Raw genomic sequence first — 19,442 nt, forward strand, 5'->3', positions numbered from 1 at the left:
GTCACGCGCAGCGGTCACGCGCAGCGGGCGCGCCGATTGTGCGCCGAAGGCGCGCCAAAGGTAAGCCCGTCTGCGCGCGACCGGATCGCGACCAGCGCCAGGACCCCTGGCCCACGAAGACCCCGACCAACCCGCCTGACGTACTCCGCCGCCACCCTCACCGCTCTCAACACCGGCAGACTCCCATATTGCCATCAAGCCACTCCACGACGCACCCACGGACCTTTCAGCTGCCACGCCTGCAAGTTCGCCTGCATCCGGACCTGCCTCGCACCAGCACCCGCCAAGTCGAACACCAGCAGCACCCACCTCAAGTGCATCTTGCTCAACACCGGCTCCGTCCACAGACACGCCATCGAACTCTGGAACCTCCTAGACGCCACAGCCCCTGACGTTGCCTTCCTCACGGAGACCTGGATGAACGCCTCTTCAGCTCCCGACATCGCCATCGCTATCCCAGAGGGCTACAAGATCATCCGGAGGGACCGCAACGCCAACCAGATGGGAGGAGGCATCGCCATCATCCACAGGAACACCATCCGTCTCACGACCAGCACCAACAACACCCTGACCAGCGCCGAACACCTGCATTTCCAGATCCACACCAACCCGAACACCACCCTCAGAGGCACCCTGATCTACCGACCCCCTGGACCACGCACACATTTCAGTGAGGACATCGCCGACTTCGTCAGCCCGCATGCCCTCCCCTCCGCCGACTACATCCTCCTGGGAGACCTCAACTTCCATCTGGAAAACAACAACGACCGCAACACCAGCACCCTGCTCGACAACCTCGCCAACCTGGGACTCAAGCAACTGGTGTCCACCCCCACCCACCGCGCCGGACACACACTCGACGCAGTCTTCTCCTCCAGCAAAGACGTCAGCTTCAGCCACGCCACAGAGCTTCAATGGACGGACCACAGCTGCGTCCACTTCACCTTCAAGAGAACGACGACCCACCACCCCCAGCAACAGACCGCCCGCAGAAGCTGGAACAAGATCACAGCAGACCAGCTCGCCACCTCCCTGAGCCAGCACCCTCCTGCCAGCTCAGCAGACCCCAGCCAGGCCGCCGACAACCTCACGAAGTGGATCAGCATCTGCGCGGACGAGCTCGCCCCTCTGAGGACCCCGCCTAGCAGACCCGGCAGCAAGAAGGCCCCATGGTTCACCGACGAACTCAAGAGCTCCAAGAAGAACTGCAGAGCCCTCGAGAAAGTCTGGAAAAGGGAACCGACACCGGACAACAGGACCTCCTTCAAACTCGCCACCCGGAAACACCACCAGCTGATCCGCGCCGCCAAGAAAACAGCATTCAAGGACCGGCTGGACAACAACGCACACAACTGCAAGGAACTCTTCAACATCGTGAAAGAGCTTTCCAACCCCAGCGCAGGAAACAACGACATCACCCCATCGCAAGACCTCTGCAACTCCCTCGCTTCATACTTCCACAACAAGATCGCGGGATCCGTTCGTCTCGAGGAAGGCGGCCAGACAGATGCCATATAGTTTGCCGTACCTTTGTTCATCTACAATCTTATCAATAAAATGAAACAAGTTAATAAAATTCCTATTGGGTTGTGAGATAAAATCATTATTATAAAAATTTATTAAACGTAATGTGATCCCGTTAGAATAGATTGTGGCCTGGAAGTTGCTATCATTTGTCTCCAGGGGTTTGATGTTACTTCCTGCACTAATTTTTATCCATGTGGATAATCCCCCACTAGGTCGGCCTGCTACAGGGATAGGTACGATTTTATTATGACAAGAAAATCCCTCAAGAAGCAAATCACTAGTACACCATGTTTCTTGGAACATTAAAATATCAAAATTACTAATCCAATCGGTCCACTCTACCATTCCCATCTTTGACCTTAGGCCGGCGATGTTCCAACTAAGTATATTTAAGTTTTGTATTGAGGAACCAAGGTCATCGATGGCAGGGCAGGATGGCAACGATTCTGCCAAGTAAACTTTATGAGAGGTACAAGTGAACCTAGGTTTGATCACGACCTGATTGACCATGTCTACATCCTGGGGCCATTCTACGGTATTCAGGGATTCTTTTAGTGGTCAGTCCTGGCTCTCCAGGTCAGATAGAGCACTAAACTGATTTTGTATTGGATAAATTGGAGTAACTAGGTTATAGGCTCTCTGAGGAGGTCTGTAAAAGAAACCTAGGGGTAATGAGGTTATGACAGTTGGGGAGCTAAAGTGATCGGTGTTACATTTTAATATATATTTCACTAGGGAAGGATGTCTAAAGTTCACGACTATGCAGTCGCCCATAATATTCTTAACCGAAGATCATATCCATCCCACCCGTCGTTCCATCAGGATTTCATTGCTAATCTCCATACCCATCCCTTTGTACCTGGACAACCAATCAATGCACTTATTTTTAAGCTACTCCCAAGACTCGCTTTGCTCTTCTTTCAGAGGGGGTACTCCGGCTAAGATTATAACGTAGGGGCATGCTTCTGGAGGCAGGTGGAGGACGGCCTCCGCATGTTTTTTAGCCCGTGTGGCAGGGATAGGCTTGTTGTTTAAATCTTTCACCGATTTTGCAGGGGCTAACACGGGTAAGGCAGGATAGGCTGCCATAAGCGGGGAGGTTTGGCAAGGGGGCTTGTGTGCTACGGACAACAATGGCGGAGACAGTGTGCCCGCCACAGTACTAGGCGTGACAATAGAGGATGGAAGATTTTTTCCAACATCACACTTTTCACATAAATTTATACTACTAGATGTGTTAAGGTTGACCAATCCCCCCACCCCCGTGCCCCTGTTGACAGCCTCCATATCTTTCAAAAGCTATTTGCGCCTGATTTGGTCGATAATAGTAACCCCTTTTCTTTTAGTGTCTTCTTTCTTCACCAGGCTTTCTAATCTATCCAAACGTTTAAAAACAAGATTAAACTGTTTATCCATTAGACTTTTCAATTGATTAAAAGTTGAGTCCACTATGGTGTCAATTAGATTTCCATTTATCCTATCTTGTGCACCATTTGCAGCAATTGACTCAGTCTGTGTGCAAATGGAGTTAAATCCCGGTTCCATTGTAATTAAATCAACAGTACTATCATCTAATTGCATGGTCACGCTAGCTGGTACCCCGCTTGTTACAGTTTTTTCACGTGACCACATGCTCTGCGGAGTTGGTTGACTTTTATTGCGGGGTGGTTGTTTCCTCTTGTTAATTGGCATTTTTGAGGGACCTCTCTTCCTCTTCTCTCCTACAGTCTTAATGTTAGAGACCAAGGTGGTGTTATCGATAATAGCCTCACTGTCCTGCTGGGAGTCAGGAATAGCAATCATATTACTATCCGTCATTGAGCACACGGGTGGTTTATCATTATGGGTGGGTTTGACAATTATTATGCTCGGTGATAGCGGCAAAGAAGTTGTAGGTCCGCCATTTTCTGAGCCATTAAAAGAGTTTATATCAGGTACAGATAATCCCATTGACATTCTTCTTTCAGTGTTTGCGATCTCTATCGAGACCATATTAAAGGCATTCTCAAGCATGCTTTCTAAGGAAGAAGAGATGACAGACGTATTCTTGGAAGCCTGGGTGGAAGTAATAGTGGTCCGTTTCCCCATAGTACAGATATGCAATCACCTCAGGTGCAACTTAGAGGGGTGGCCTGCCCGACCGCTGTCATCCGCGGACGGCCGCAGACGGTCCCGCCCTTGCCTCGGTGTAGCGGGCGCAGGCTTGAGCGGCACAGGAGGGAGAGGCAGCAGACGTGTTTTGGTCAAAGCTGGTTTTAATGTCTCCAAAAGGAAATCAGTACATGTCTTTCGGTGGGTGACAGGTCTTCGTGGGGAACAGCTCCGGGTGCTTTTCCGGCTTCGGGGCTTGACAGTCTCAGTCCTACGATAGCCGTCCAGACTTCGGCGGGGCCTGCATTTCTCGGTGTCCGTCTTTGCTTTTGGCACTCGGGACCCCAAAAGGATAAACAAAAAGAAAGCAGCACGTGAGACCAGCGTCCTACGCGAAACCATTGAGGGAAAAGGGAGTGAGGAGATGCACCAACCCGTGATTCAAATCTATGTACAAGCGCAGTGACGGGGTGTGCTCGGGTAAGGGGGTCCAGGACCAAGGGATAACTGCTACTTTACAAGGGGGTCGCCCTTCCGTCCTACCCAGCCTCTGATCTTGCTACGCACCTGGGCTAGCCACACACCTCCCCTGGGTGAGTGGCTGGGCGGCTCGTGGTGACGTGGGCCTCCAGGCATCTCCTCTTTACTCGGGCTCTCGCCTTCGTGCTCCAGCTCCTACGCTCGTCTCTTCACCGTCTTTCCGCCGCTCTCTATTCTCCGCTCTCCCTCGTCCTCTCCACACCGGGTGTACAAGCACACCTGGTTCACCATTGCTTCCGTATTTGACGGGAACGCCTCTTCCTGGGGCCCCGCCCACTCCAACTCCGGGTCAGAATTAAAGGGCCAGTCGAACTCACTCTCCATGCGTGGGTCTATCCCGCCTTCGTTCTGCCGGTAGTCCGACTGCTGTGGAAGACAAGAGGAGGAGGGGGAAGTGACAGACAGTTCGCTTAGGGTTCCAGTGTTCTGTACAGCGTCCTCCACAGTAACGGGTCGAGTCGGCAGGGCCGCCCCGTTACACCCGGGCTTCTCCCGGCGCGGCCCGCGCGCTTCCCGCGACGCGGGGGCTGGCCTCGATTTTGTAGCACCTCCAGGCGCGGAAATCTGTTCAAGCGGCTTCCTGCCACAAAGCCCCCTGGGAGTTGAAGTCCGCCCTTCACAGCGGCCGCGCCGGGATGGTAGAGGCTGCGGCGGCGAGGGAAGAACAACACCGGGAGCAAGGAGCGTGGCTGGCTGGCTGGCGGGATCCGGGTGAGTGAGGGGCTGGGTCTCCTGAGTGTCCCCTGCAGGTTCCGCAATCACACTATATTTGAGGAAGAAGTAACGAAGTTCGACATCCAGGGTTACATATAGAATAGATTTATATGTCGATTTTGGTCAGTACAAAAGAAACAAACCAGCCGACACGTGTTTCGTCACACCGTGGTAAAGATATGACTCTTCAGGGCTGTTTGCACCGTGTTCTCCCAAACTGTGATCTTAACTCTGAATCACACACGCTAGAGCGCCATTTCTTCCTCAGGAAGACAGATGACAGGGTTCGCTAGTGCCGGTAAATGTGTCTCTAATCCTCGAGACCAGATCGGTATTTAAAAGCCGTTGTACTCTCCAAGGAACCGCAGTAGTTGGAATCACGCACGTTCTTTATCATCAGGACCTTGAAGAAAATGTTCTCTTTTATCCCTCCTGAACTTCGAGTTGCAGTGGTCATTAACTTGATAACATCTCGCTTAGAATACTGCAATGCTTTATATCTGAATATCAAGAAGTCCTTGCTGAATACATTGCAGGTTATTTAAAACACTGCAGCCTGCCTTGTCTTAAATGTGCTTAAACATCTTTCCGTGAAAGATGGCATTCGCTCCCTACATTCACTGCAAGGTAGAAAGCGAGCTGTAGACAGATAGTTTATTCGATTATAATGATCATTCACATATAAAAACAGTTCACATCATACATTTAAAACATTTAAATGAAACAATAATATTTCCATCATAAAAAGCTTTGAGATTCTGAACATCATTAAAAAGTAATATATGTTATGTCTGTCTGGCTGAAATTCATTAAGACCTTCTAAAACAATTAAAAATGATCATTTAAAATCCTCAAAGGGAAGCACTAAGTCAGATCAATTACCTAGATATTTACAGTTTTCCCCAGATTTAAACATTGGATCATCCCTCTGCATTATTCATACACATGACCAAGTAGATTACTCACGTCTTAGATCTGGCTACCAAGCATACAACAAGTATCTAGATAAAGTAAATACAAGGCACCTAGTTGTGTCAGATCTTAACACACGTAGTGCATCTGCAGTTCGTGTAAATTAGAGTAATCGACAAGCAGGGATGATCTACCTTTTTCTAATATGAACATAGTGAGGACAAGTGAACATGAAATGTTCTATGGTTTCAGGACTTGACCCAGACACCGGGCAAAGTGGGGTTACGATAGTATTTGCCCAGCTACTTTTCATAGTATTCAGGGGAAGGCTCCAGTCTTAAATTTTATATATAGGGATCGTGCCTGAGGAGGTTCAACTTCGCCCATGTAATTATCAAACTGAAAACAATTTTTAAAAATTTAAGAATCTATTAGTTAAAGTGCCTGGTGCTGTGACATTAGTACATGTAAACTCAATATGGTCCCAGTAGCTTTTTTTGAGCTGGGGGAGTATTTTTTGTAATCCTGTTCTTTGGGTCATCTCGCATAGTTTCCAACCCCAGTTTGAAAAGCCACTGTCTGACCTTACTGAACCAGCCCAGATTCCCAGCCTGTTTTGCAAGGGTTAATAAACGTTCCACTGCTTCTTTAACCAGGATCTGGGAATTGCTTGCTCAAAGTCTCACCTAAAACACAAGAACCTTCAAAGCAGGGGAATGAGTATCAGTAATAATGGTGTGTTAGTTGGTAAGTTTAGAATTGATCTTAAAAATGTATTTTAGGCATCTTTAATTGATTTAGTTCTTCCGGTCCCCATAATTCAGCACCATAGAGGGCTGCACCCAACCCTCTGCCAGATGTATTTCTATTGCTGGCGAAATTGCGCGGTAAACAGATCGTTTGATTTTCTTTACCATTGCACTATCCACATGCTGGAGTGTGATGGTGCGCTTTTGTAACTGGGATGATCATGCCCGGTTGCCAGTAAGTCTAACTCCCTAGGCGAACAGTATATAAAGCCATCTGCATGGTCTCCTGGCTCTCTATCATCAATGACCTGCACTTTTTAGAACATTCTTTCAGTGGTATACACCTAATAGACTGCTTATATCATCCTTTCACAGAGTGGTGATTGTCTCCAGATTCCGTAAAACCAGATGGGATGGCCGATCCTTCTTGGATGCGGCGGCAAAATTGTGGAATGCTTTGCCTGTGCACATCGCACCCCTGTAGTCTTTCGCCATGTTCCACAAGTGCTTAAAACCTGGCTCTTTTCTCTCCCTTGTGTGTTGTTTCTTGGCTTCAATCAGGTGTTCCCCAATATGTATTAGCGCTTAGACACCCTCCAGTATAGTGCGCTCTATAAATTCTATTACATTACATTCCAATGAACCATCCATAGAAAATGTTGTTCTATGCATTGCCTCCTAACACTTTAAACCAAACATTTAGCTGGTAGTATAACAGTACAAAAGTGCCGTTATAATGTACTCCGAATGTTTGCAAAATCTATTTGCATCAATACAAAGAAGAGGGGACCAGGAGCCAGTTATGGTACAGTGCCCGTGCTCCTAACATGAAACATGTAATCAAAAAGGGGGCACTGTTCCGGCAGAGGGGCACAGTATGTCACCCACTCGCTACAAGGAAAAAATGAGGGAGTAAGGAAGAGGGGGAGAGAAGAAAAGTGTAGAGACTCCTAGGTGTTAGCACCCACTTATGAGAGGGGAGATCTAGTCTTGCCTCTTGTTGCCCTCACACACCTCGAAGGATGTCGTGCTTCATCATCGGGCGTTTGCTCCTCGTCAGGCCAATGCTGAAATTCCCTACAGGTTCCCCGAAGGGTCACTTTGGCAGAGATCATTTTAGAGAACAGCCATTTGATGCATGCAGGTGTGTGGGGGTGGGTCCTTTTGGAGGGTGGTGTAATGCGTGCAATGTTAGTTAAAACCGTCTATGGGTTACCCAAAATTTTTTATGTGGTGGTACCCTTGACAGAGTAAAATACCCATAGGTTGTTTGTTACCCAAATAGGCTTAATGTGCCCAGGTAACTAGAATGGTAAAAAGGTCGACATGTTTTGCGCCTGTATGGTCTCAAGTATCCATGGTGCTTCTTCAGGACCGAAACAAAACAAGATGTGCACGTTAAAAGGTGAAGGGGTAAGTACCCTCTAATGGTGTCAGGGCAGGCCAAAGAACTGTGTTCCCTACAGACTAAATAGTCATGACCGCTCCTGAACAAACCATATAATTCAAAGGAGAGTTTCTCCATAGGCTAGATATGTAGGACGCCCGCACCTTACCGGGAAATGTGCTCGGGTGACGGCTCAGTCTCACCTACCCCGTCTGCCTGAAATTTAGACAGTGTTAACTAATGTTGCACACATTACACCGCCCTTCAAGAGGACCCACCCACACACCTGCATACATCAAACAGCTGTTCTCTACAAAGATCTCCGTCAAAGTGACCCTTCGGGGGACCCGTAGGGCATTGCAGCGCCGGCCCGACGAGGAGCAAACGCCCGATGATGAAGCATGACATCCTTCGGGGTGTGTGAGGGCAACAAAAGGCAAGACTAGTTCCCCCCCTCTCATAAGTGGGTGCTAACACCTAGGAGTCGCTACACTTTTCTTCTCCCCCCTTCTTCCTAACTCCCTCATAGCGAGTGGGTGACGTATTGTACCCCTCTGCCGCAACAGTGCCCCTCTTTTGATTACTTGCAAAATCAAATCTATTTGTCATTTGTTTCACTAATGCCTTAATAGACTGCAAAAACATAAATAACCCTCAATGCAAACATTATTTGTATCGGAGTGTTTTTGCGCCTATGTTTTATTCCAACTTTAAACAAGGAATCTGCCTGTTAAACATGTATAAAAAGATGCTCTAAAGGGTAAACTCTGCTTAAAAAATAATTGGATAATCCCAAAAGATCTAAAAATCTTGACATATGCTCTGGCTGCAAAAGAAATTAAAACCAGAGGGAAAGAGGACTTAAGAGGAAGGACACTTTCCTCTCAGTAGCATTTCTTCATTCTTAGTTTGTCAACCTCACCTTGTCCACCTTTCTCACATCTCTCACTGGTCGCATACTCCTTTGAGCATACATGAGTGTGCAATATTCATTAATTGATGAGAAAAAGAAACCTGAAAGTAAAGTCCAAGGAAATTCAATGTATGCTTGGCTGGCCTAGCCCAAGGACAGGGGCACGCTGTCCCAGTTGTTGACATAGCTGTTGCTGTAGTATTTTTACCTATTAGGCAGGATGTTGTAAATGTACAGATACAACACCAGCGAGTAGTTTGTTCTGCATTTTACTTGACATGGTTTCTGAGCTTGTCTTGATATTGTACTTTCAGATTCCAAGTAGATTCCATGATGTTGCCGCCTATTTCTCTGAAGAGGAGTGGAGCCTTTTACATGAATGGCAGGAGGAACTTTATACAAATGTGATGAAGGAAATTCACCAGGCCTTGATCTCATTGGGTAACAATGCAATTTTTATCTTTATAGCAACATTTTATGATTTTTTTTGTGTTAATAATTGTATTATATATTAATGTTAAAAATACAGATTGTTTTAATGTATCTTTTTTGGGGGGGTGTTATCAAGAATTGTAGTATCACAACCACTAGATGAAAAATAGAAAATGATATGAGTTCATGGTCGAGACATAAAAATAAAAAAGTAATTTTAGGCAGACCTTGACTTCGAATGACAAATAAGCTGCTGTGTCATTGATCCACTAAAGAATGGTCCAGTATAATATGTAGATGTTCTGGTGAACAAATTGCATTTGCATTTGTCTGGCAGGTTACTAACAATGTGTACCTCTTTTGTCATAGTCCCTCCTACACAGTCTGGGTCCATGTCTGAAAGAAGGGCAGCCCTAGCTGTAACGTAGATTTACTTTTTACTGACCTCTCACCTCTGACTTCCTCTTCGCTCACTTCCTAGACAGTCAAATACCTTCTATAAGCTTGATGTAGCTGTACTTTGGTTTCTGGCTAAGATCCATTCTTTTCATTTTTTGTAAACACATTGGTCTGTTTTTTTGTTTTTGTTTTTTTCAACAGGCTGGTCTTTAAAAATGTTTTTCCTCAGACTATGGCAGTCTTTCTAGAAATGTTTGTGGCCCACAGACTGGGTTTTCAGTCACTGATGACTTGCTGTACAACAGTGATATCGATATTAGTAAATGTTGTTTGTCAGCCTTACTTCATTTTTGTTATTAATTTTTGATTGCTACCATGGCTTCTAAAATTCATTGTTGTGCAGTCACAACATTAATGCAAGGTCATTGTATCTGCTTTGAATTCAGCAAACCATCAGCCGCCAAGCCTCCAAACCTGATACGTCCCTAGGGCCTGCATCCAAAGAACGGTGTGACAACTTCGCCAACTTCTTCAATGATAAGATCTCCAAGATCGAGTGATCTCTCGACACCAATTGCGCCCCCCTTTCCGGTAGCAGCCCGGGTGGGGTGTTTGGTAACGCCCCCTCTCTCACTACTAAACCCTGGTCACTCTTCCAGCCCGTCCCTGAAGAAGTGATAACTAAACTTATCTCCACCTCCAAACCGTCATCCCATGCCCTAGACCCTTTACCTGCTCAACTCACTAAAAAGCTGAAACTCCACCTAGCCCCACTCTGGTGTAGGATTATTAACAGCTCCCTAAAAACCAGAGTCGTCCCAGATTGTCTGAAAGTGGGACAAGTAACCCCACTGCTGAAAAAAACAGGCCTTGACATCAATGACCTGAACAACTTCAGACCCGTCTCCAACCTTCCCCTCCTGTCCAAAATCCTAGAAAAATGCATACTCCAACAACTAACCCAACACCTGGACAATACCAACCTTCTCGACTCCCATCAGTCGGGATTCAGGAAAGGTTGCAGCACCGAAACCGCGATCCTCAACATAATTGATAATATCCACAAATCATTAGGCTCAGATCAATGTTGCCTCCTCATTCTCCTAGACCTGTCAGCAGCATTCGACACAGTTGACCACAAACTTCTCCTCAAGGCTTTCGAAGACAGGGCCGGTCTGGACGAGGTGGTCCTCAAATGGTTTGCTTCTTTCCTCCACAACCACTTCCAGAGAATCAAAATCAAAACCTTTGAGTCCGACCATCACCCCGTCAATAGGGGAGTACCCCAAGGATCAGTGCTCTCCCCTCAACTCTCCAACATTTACATGGAACCCCTCACCTCATTACTCAGAAAAGCCAACATCCCTTTTCACTTCTATGCTGACGATACTCCAATTTATTTGGAAATCTCCTCGGCCAAAGACATTCAAAAACTCAACGAAACACTAAGAGAAGTGCAACTTTGGCTGACTAGTAACCACTTAAAACTGAACCCGGACAAAACTGAACTTCTCCTCATTTCAAAGAAAGATGAGAATCCACAAATGGTCGAGTGGTTAAAAGCTATCGACGCGCTCAATGGGAACCTCACCCTGGCTGACTCTGTCAAATCTTTAGGCATCACCCTAGACTCAAAACTCGACATGAGCAAAAAAAAAAAAACTCGATATGACCAAACACATTAAGATCTCGGCGAAGAGCGCCTTCCTTAACCTGAAGCTTCTGAAAAAAATTAAACCTTTTATCCCGCCCAAAGATCTTAAACAAGCCACCCAGGCTTTGGTGCTGTCTAGACTGGACTATGGGAACGCAGTTCTCTCTGGAATAGCGAAAACACATCTTGCCCCTCTAAAAACAACTCTCAACGCGGATGCCAGAATGGTCACGGGAATAAAGAAATTTGATCACATCTCTCCTGCACTCAAAGATCTCAAGTGGCTACCAATAGAATTGCGGCCGAATTTCAGAACAGCCTGCCTCACCCACAAAGCCCTTCACACAGGCAAACCTGAATATCTGACGGCTAAACTCAAAGTAGCCGGCCAGAACAGAACTCTCAGAAGCTCTAACACCCTACTCCTCATCCTGCTAAAATCAAGAAAACAAAAAACTGCGGCCAGGTCCTTCGCTGGTAACGCGCCCTATTCCCCCTCACATCAGAACTATTCCTTCTTTCGCTAAATTAAAAAATCAGCTCAAAACCCTCTTCCTCGGTCGAGCCCTAGCGATCAGATAGAAACAGCTGGAGCCATGTGATTGACACCTCACCCCTCCTGGATGCGGTGTTTTCAAGTCCTCGCAATGGAACTTTGTGTCATTGTCATTACGTCTGTCCGGCGTTATTGTATTATGTTCTGCTCTCATTTAATTCGCTCTGTAACTGATGTGAAGCGCTCTGATACCCCCCAGTCTGGCTAGTGCTATATAAAACTTCTTAAATAAAAAATAAAAGCTATTACCATTTCTATTTTTTCCGTTGGCGCACCTCCACAGCCATCTTTCATAAGGGCTTAAAGCCCTAACCATCTACTTGTCCACATTTAAGGGCTCTCCGCATTATGCGTATTTGCCTTTATCAAAAACCCGCTTAATTTCCTAGTATGTAAAACAAAAATGGTAGCCTCCCATCGGATGATCCCAAGTTTTATGGTGAATGCACCAAGTTTTTGGTTCATGTATTTCATTTTCACTCGGTTACTGAGAAGTAACCAAAGTCATGCTTATTTACTTATTTTAAAGTTTCATAGACTTCACATGATTTTTCACCTGGTGGTGCCTGAGATGTCAACAAATGTGCCTATGCCTTTGCAGACTTGTTGGTCAGTTAGAGTTGGTCACTTTTGACCTATTGTGCACACTTATGTTCATAACCCCAAGTTGTAGAAATGTAAAGCTGTGCCCAGAAGCAGAGCTTATTGCCATGTCTGGCCAGTGCTCTACTTTGTGCTCTGTCTGCATTTCCCATTTTCAACCTTATTTACCTTCACCAGAGGGGACTCTAATTTCATGTATCTGTGCGGGTATGACTGACAGCTTTCTATTTTATGATGCCTGTGATTCACAGTCAATCATGCAATTTTGGAAAAAGTTATTTTTCTTTCAATTGGTGGCTATAATGAATATATTATTACAAATCCAACTTTTTACCGAAATGCAGTAAAATATTTTTATTTCGATAGACCTTGCATATAGCATCTCACAAGGAGGCACCTGAAATTTAAAAACGGAGACTTCTTAGGAATTTAGATTGGTTATATTTGCGGCCCGCTTTTTTTTCCAGGCTGTGCTTTTGCTATACTGGGCAGACCTGAAATCGTAATTAAAGTTGGGGAAATGGTTTACAAGGCGACTTAAGCAAAATAAAAATGTTATTATTATGTTAGCGTGTCAAAAGCCATAATAAATGTTCATACTGGAACCACAACAGATGTCAATTAGGCCGATGAGCTGTACAACGTTAGAATCATTGGTGTTGTGTTTTTTTTCATAACTCATCAAATGTTTGTTGTAGAGAGAAGTGTAACTTAACAGTTGCTGGCAATTACAATAAGATTCGAGGTAGGCAGTCATTCCCTCATTGTCATTGTGTATTTTACTCAATGTAATATATAATGAAAATTCCATCACTGTATCCTGGTTAGTTCTACTGTAGAACACACAGTTCTCTTCTTTGCTATACATTCACCTTTCGGAAACCCACCACCGCACCCAACAGACGCCTCGCCGCTGCTGGAGAAAAATCACCGAAGACCAGCTAACCACCACCAGAGCCCACCCGCCGACCCCAGCGACCCCAACTCCGCCACCCGCAACCTCAGGCAGGGGATCGACGACTGCGCGAACACCCTCGCCCCGCTCAAGAAACCTTCCAACAGCCACACCATCAAGAAAGCCAGTTGGTTCACCGAAGACCTCCAGGCCTCCAAGCAAACCTGCCGAAAGCTAGAGAAGCACTGGCACCGTGAACAAACACCGGACAGCTACACAGCCCACAAGGACGTCACCCGCAGACAACATCACCTCATCAGGACCGCCAAAAGAGCCTCCTTCAAAGACCGCCTGGACAACAACGCACACAACAGCAAAGAGCTCTTCAACATCGTAAAAGAACTATTCAACCCCAGCTCCAACACCATCCCACCCTCGCAAGACCTGTGCAACTCGCTGGCCACCTTCTTCCATCGCAAGGTCGCAGACATCCATGACCGCTTCAACGCCACGACCGCTCCGACAACCACTGAGTCCTCCGCCCCCACGACCACCAACCGCCTGCTCTCCTGGACCATCATAAATGACAATGACACCATGAAGATTATGAACACCTTCCACTCCGGTTCTCCGTCAGACCCATGCCCGCACCACATCTTCAACAAAGCCAGCACCGCCATCGCACCCTATCTTCGGAAGGCCATCAACCTTTCCTTCGAGACAGCAACCTTTCCTGAGAGCTGGAAGCACGCCGAGATCAACGCCTTACTCAAGAAACCCAAGGCGGACCCCAATGATCTCAGGAACTTCCGGCCCATCTCCCTGCTCCCGTTCCCGGCGAAGGTCATCGAGAAGACAGTCAACAAACAACTGACCCGCTACCTCGAGGAAAACAGCATCCTGGACCCGTCCCAGTCCGGGTTCTGCAACAACCACAGCACCGAAACCGCCTTCATCGCCGCCACCAATGACATCAGGACCCTGCTGGACAACCGAGAAAACGCGGCCCTCATCCTCCTGGACCTGTCAGCCGCCTTTGACCCGGTCTGCCACCGCACACTACGCACATGCCTCCACGACGCCAGGATCCAAGAGAAGGCCCTAGACTGGACCACCTCCTTCCTCTCTGGCAGAACACAGAGCGTCTGCCTCCCCCCCCCCTTCTGCTCCGAAGCCACCGAGATCATCTGCGGCGTGCCCCAGGGCTCATCCCTCAGTCCAACGCAGTTTAACATCTACTTGGCACCACTCGCCCACGTCGTCTGACTGCACGACCTCAAAATCATCTCCTACGCCAATGACACCCAGCTGAGCCTCTCCCTCACCAGGGACCCCCACACCGCCAAAACCAACCTCCACGGATGAATGAGGGTCGTCGCCGAATGGATGAGGAACAGCCGGCTGAAGCTGAACTCAGACAAGACGGAGGTCCTGATCTTCGGTCCCACCCCCTTGGCCCCCTGGGACAACTCCTGGTGGCCGACCGCACTGGGAATAGCTCCAACACCCACCGATCACGCACTCAACCTAGGGGTCATCCTCGACTCCACACTCTCCATGACTAAGCTGGTCAACGCCGTCTCTTCCTCCTGCTTCGACACCCTCCGCATGCTCAGCAGGATCTACAAGTGGATCCCCATGGAAACGAGAAGAACGGTCACCCAGGCCCTCGTCAGCAGCAGGTTGGACTACGGAAACGCCCTCTGCGCAGGAGCCTCGGACAAACTCCTGAAACGGCTTCAACGCATCCAGAACGCCTCTGCACGCCTGACCCTCGACATCCCTCGCCGCAGCCACATCACACCCCACCTGAGAGACCTGCACTGGCTCCCTGTCAACAAGAGGATAACCTTTAAACTCCTCACCCACGCACACAAGGCACTCCACAACACCGGACCAGCGTACCTCAACAAACAACTCAGCTTCTTCATCCCCACCCGCCAGCGCCGACCTCGCCCTCGCCACAGTCCTTCGCATCCAAAGAGCGACCTCCGGTTGCAGATCGTTCTCCCACCTCGCCGCCAAGACCGGGAACACCCTCCCCATCCACCTACAGCAAACCCAAGACCTGCTGTCCTTCAGAAGACTCCAAGACCTGGCTTTTCGAGCAGTAGCGGCTTCCCCCTCCCCCCAGCATCTTGAGACCCTCACGGTTTAAGTAGTGCGCTTTATAAATGCTATGATTTATTGTTATCTTCTCACTTACAACAGAGCACCCTAGAAATACTTACTTGTGCCATCAGCAGAGGTACAGTAGTTCCTGCTTTCTGAGATGGCAGAGACTTGTGGGATGGATGTTAAAAACGTATCAGCAGTGGACGGGCAAGATAGTCTACAGTGTCATTTAGAGAACTTGAGGGACAGGAGAGGAGACCAAATCAACTCTCTTTATCAGAGCTAACAAAAGTGGTTCTGACTACGGTCTTCGTACCTTGCATATCTTTGTATGTGAGTTGTTGCTGATCATCAAAAAATATATGATTAGAAGTGTTGCCGGAGAAATTGTGAGCTAAAAACACAGGGCTAGCTCCATCACGCCATTGTTTGGTTCTTAAGTACATCTATAGCAACCCTTTGGCACTCATTGGCTCAATGTTCAAAAAGTGGATATCCTGCATGTGTAGCCTCTTTACCCACAGTGGCCAAGGCCATTCTGAAGGCAAAGACTTGCAGTTCTCATAGGAGGCCAGAGGTTGAATGAGAATATTGTACTTTACGACAGCGACATCTACTTTAGGATGGTCTTCTGTAAGAACTGTAGTTTTCAAGATGCACTGTGTTGGCATTTGCAGTTGTGTATTGAATATGCTAACGTGGAATTGGTGGGCTTTCTGCCTCTTCCTGGGCACAAGGCTGTTGGTTGGACCAAACAGTCTTGCATGCCACACACTTCTTACGTTATGGTTACTTCCTGCAAAATGTCTGTTTTGCATCTTTATAAATGTTCTTAAAAGGGTCATACTTTCCATTGTAGGTAATTAGTATGGCAGATACACTGAAGTTTGCTTTCTCTTTCCAGCAGGTCACACTTTAGGCTACTGAATTGTTAGAAGCGAAATGATTTACAATGTGCATTTCATACAAAAGCAAACAAATTATCTTTACCTTTCAAATAGGTAATCCTGTAATAGCTAAATAATCCTGTAAGCTTCTGAAATAAATATACATTTTAGCTTGGTAGATTGATGACAATTGTCCTTTTAGCATGGTCGCGCTAAAATTAGTTTTTGGATGAATTGCTAATGCATTCTACCATGGGATGAAACTTCACTTAGTTCCTCTTTAGTGGGAATAGGTCACATTTTGCGAGCTGAAAACTAGGCAATAAAGCCAAGCATGGTACTGAATACAAACTAACCTTTTTTCTGTTATATTTCTGTACCATTTGTAAGATAAAGTTAAGGAAATGTAAATTATCAGATGTAAAAAATTAATGGCTCTAAAAATGTTCCTAAGAGTAATTTCACACCTTTTACCAGCTTCTGGCTTGTAACATCTTTTATTTTACTTGTGACGTCTAATACAATTTCACACCCTGAAAACCATATTGATCACTGTTTCTTGTTCTTTGTTGCTTCTGATGGGATGACATTGTGTTACAATGATGAAAGAGGCGTAGACCAGGTGATGTTGAACAGGATCTCTGCTTTATTCTTAAGGTCTCTTCATAGTTACAGGTGACCAGATGTAAGTTAGATCCTTTAAAGTGCCCCACCAGGAGCAGGCTCTCCACTGCTCAGCCCATCCACACCAACTGACTCACTCTTCCAATCCAAACACCATCATAGGCTGAGCAGCAAGGAGAGAACTTCTATAGGGAGAGTGCATTGAGTAAAAGGTACATTACAACACATTGCTAGTTTTGAGATTTGTCATTTGCTATTTTTGAGATGTATTTAATCTTATTTTTTCTTAGCCTTGGCTAGGAACTCGTGCATGTTTCTCTACATATATTACAGTGCTACTGTTGGCTTGCAGCCTATATTTGTCCCACGTGAAATTTTTTTTTGTTTCTGTCCATTCACCAGTGCATATAGTTTCACTGCCCTGTGTCTCTGGATAGTATCAAACGATCTGCTTGGAAGTTGTGCTCTGTCATTCCACATTTGGGGTCTGATTTTAATCATGGCGGTATAGATTCTCCTTTGCAACGACTACTGAGTATTTATACCGCCAAGACTGTGGTCCGCCGCCAGATTTATATGCGACGGACCTTAAATTTAATAACGGCAGACACTACCCTGTCTCCGCCAGTGCTTAAACCCCTCCAAAGGCCCTATGGAGTAAGGGCCATCTGAGGCAGACCTTTAATTCCGTCCACCTAAATTACATGGGCAGAATTAAAGATCCTGTTTTCACTGCCAGTCACCACCAGTAAAGTGCTTGCTGTAAGAGGCGGTGAGAACTGCTAAAATGCTCCCCTCGCCATGGGAGATGGCTCCCATGGGAAGCATTTTATTTTTATTTTCAAAAAGAAAATCCCACTTCGGGAAACAGTATGGTGCACAGCTCCATCATGCTGATGGAGCGGTGCACCAAACTGTAAACAGCAACGATGGGAACCGTTGTGACTGCAGTTCCGGCCAATGGTTTAGAAATGACTGCCAGCTTGGTGGGCATTTCTAAATTTGGTAGAGGGCACCTCCGTCAAATTGACAGAGTACTGTACTCCATCTCCAGGCCACCCGCCAGAAAATAAATCAGGTCCTTAGTTTGATGCTAGCTCTCTGATAGGTTGGTTTATCGTAGAAGGAGCAGTAGATTAATGTTTTGCTTTTGTTTCTTTCAATAACAGGTCCTCTTATTGCTGCCTCAGTCTTTTCATTGCGAGCCAAAGACAAAGAAGATCTGTGCAGCATGGACCAAACTGCCATCCAAAGATGGGATGGAACAAATTGTTCCTCAAGTAAGGGAGATGTTTACCTTGCTTTTCTGGTGATCAAACAGTAACTAAGTTGTAAACTACGCACAAATACTATGTCACAACAACTACCTTTAAAACCGGAATGTTGGTGATGCAATTTTCTTGCCTCAAACAATCTGATATCTCAAGTTGGCTTCAGTCAAGAAAAATGTATGTACATTGGGATATGAGTTGAAGGTTCAGTGAGGATACAATTAGGGGATTGTTCTTCTATTGAATTGAATCTATGGATCCTTCCGTACTAACATTGAGTGATTTGAACTCAATAGCTTTACAATTCCGATTTATCTAAAATGTCAGAGACACGATGGCTCCTCCCAAGGCCAAACAGCAACAACCATTGGAACATCAATGGCATCCAAGACACTTAGCTCCCAGGGATAACCGGCCACAAGTAACTAATAAAATCAGGCGAGTTGTACAGGTATTCACCTTTTTTTCTGTCTGTTTAGTTGATTCTCAGCATTTTCTCTTTCTAAAATGTAACCCTGGTCTCTTCCCTTTTGTCTATTTCCATCTCTTGTTTTCCATTGTGCGTCAAACGTGCCTGTGCTTTCTGTTTTTGTCTTTTTCCCCTCTGGTGTCTGTAGCTGCCAGGGGCGGCTCCTCTGCAATGGCGGGGAAGCGTCACCTCACTCATCAGAGTCAGTCACACAAAAATACAAGCATTGAAAATGCAATAGGTCCCGCCTTTGATTAAGTTAAAGCCATTTGCTTTGCTAATGGTATTCTATAGCAAAGCAAATGGCTTTAACTTAAAGAAAGGTGAGACCTATTGCATTTTTAATGCTTGTTTCTGGACTGCAGTGACAGCAGACACATCTTGTGCACCCTCACACTGCTCATGCCAGGTGAGCATTGTAGGGTCCTGTGCCAGCACCCCACTGACAGCACAACACCATGTGCAAGTCCCTCACGGACATTACTCCACCCTGTGCAAGCCCTTCACTGACAGCACATCACCCACTGCAGGCCCCTCTCTGACTGCACACCACCCCGTTCAACTGTTTCAATGACAGCACATCAGTATGATCAAGCCCCTCACTGTACACTGACAGCACTTCACCCCCTGCAAGCACCTCACTGACAACTCACCACCTTGCGCAAGCCCCCTCGCTTACAGCACACCACCCTGTACAAGCTCCT

At 46.6% G+C, this 19,442-nt stretch overlaps 1 pseudogene across 1 annotated transcript in view; it reads left to right on the forward strand.

Moving 5' to 3' along the window:
• LOC144822858 (uncharacterized) overlaps nucleotides 1–19,442 on the forward strand; it is a 114,941-nt pseudogene that overhangs the window by 20,693 nt on the left and 74,806 nt on the right. The window contains exons 2-3 of the transcript XR_013608710.1: nucleotides 9,148–9,274; nucleotides 18,168–18,278. The product of XR_013608710.1 is annotated as an uncharacterized LOC144822858 (transcript). The remainder of the gene's footprint in view (nucleotides 1–9,147; nucleotides 9,275–18,167; nucleotides 18,279–19,442) is intronic.

This window comes from Lissotriton helveticus, chromosome 3_1 (assembly GCF_964261635.1).
Source record: "Lissotriton helveticus chromosome 3_1, aLisHel1.1, whole genome shotgun sequence".
Lineage (NCBI taxonomy): Eukaryota > Metazoa > Chordata > Amphibia > Caudata > Salamandridae > Lissotriton > Lissotriton helveticus.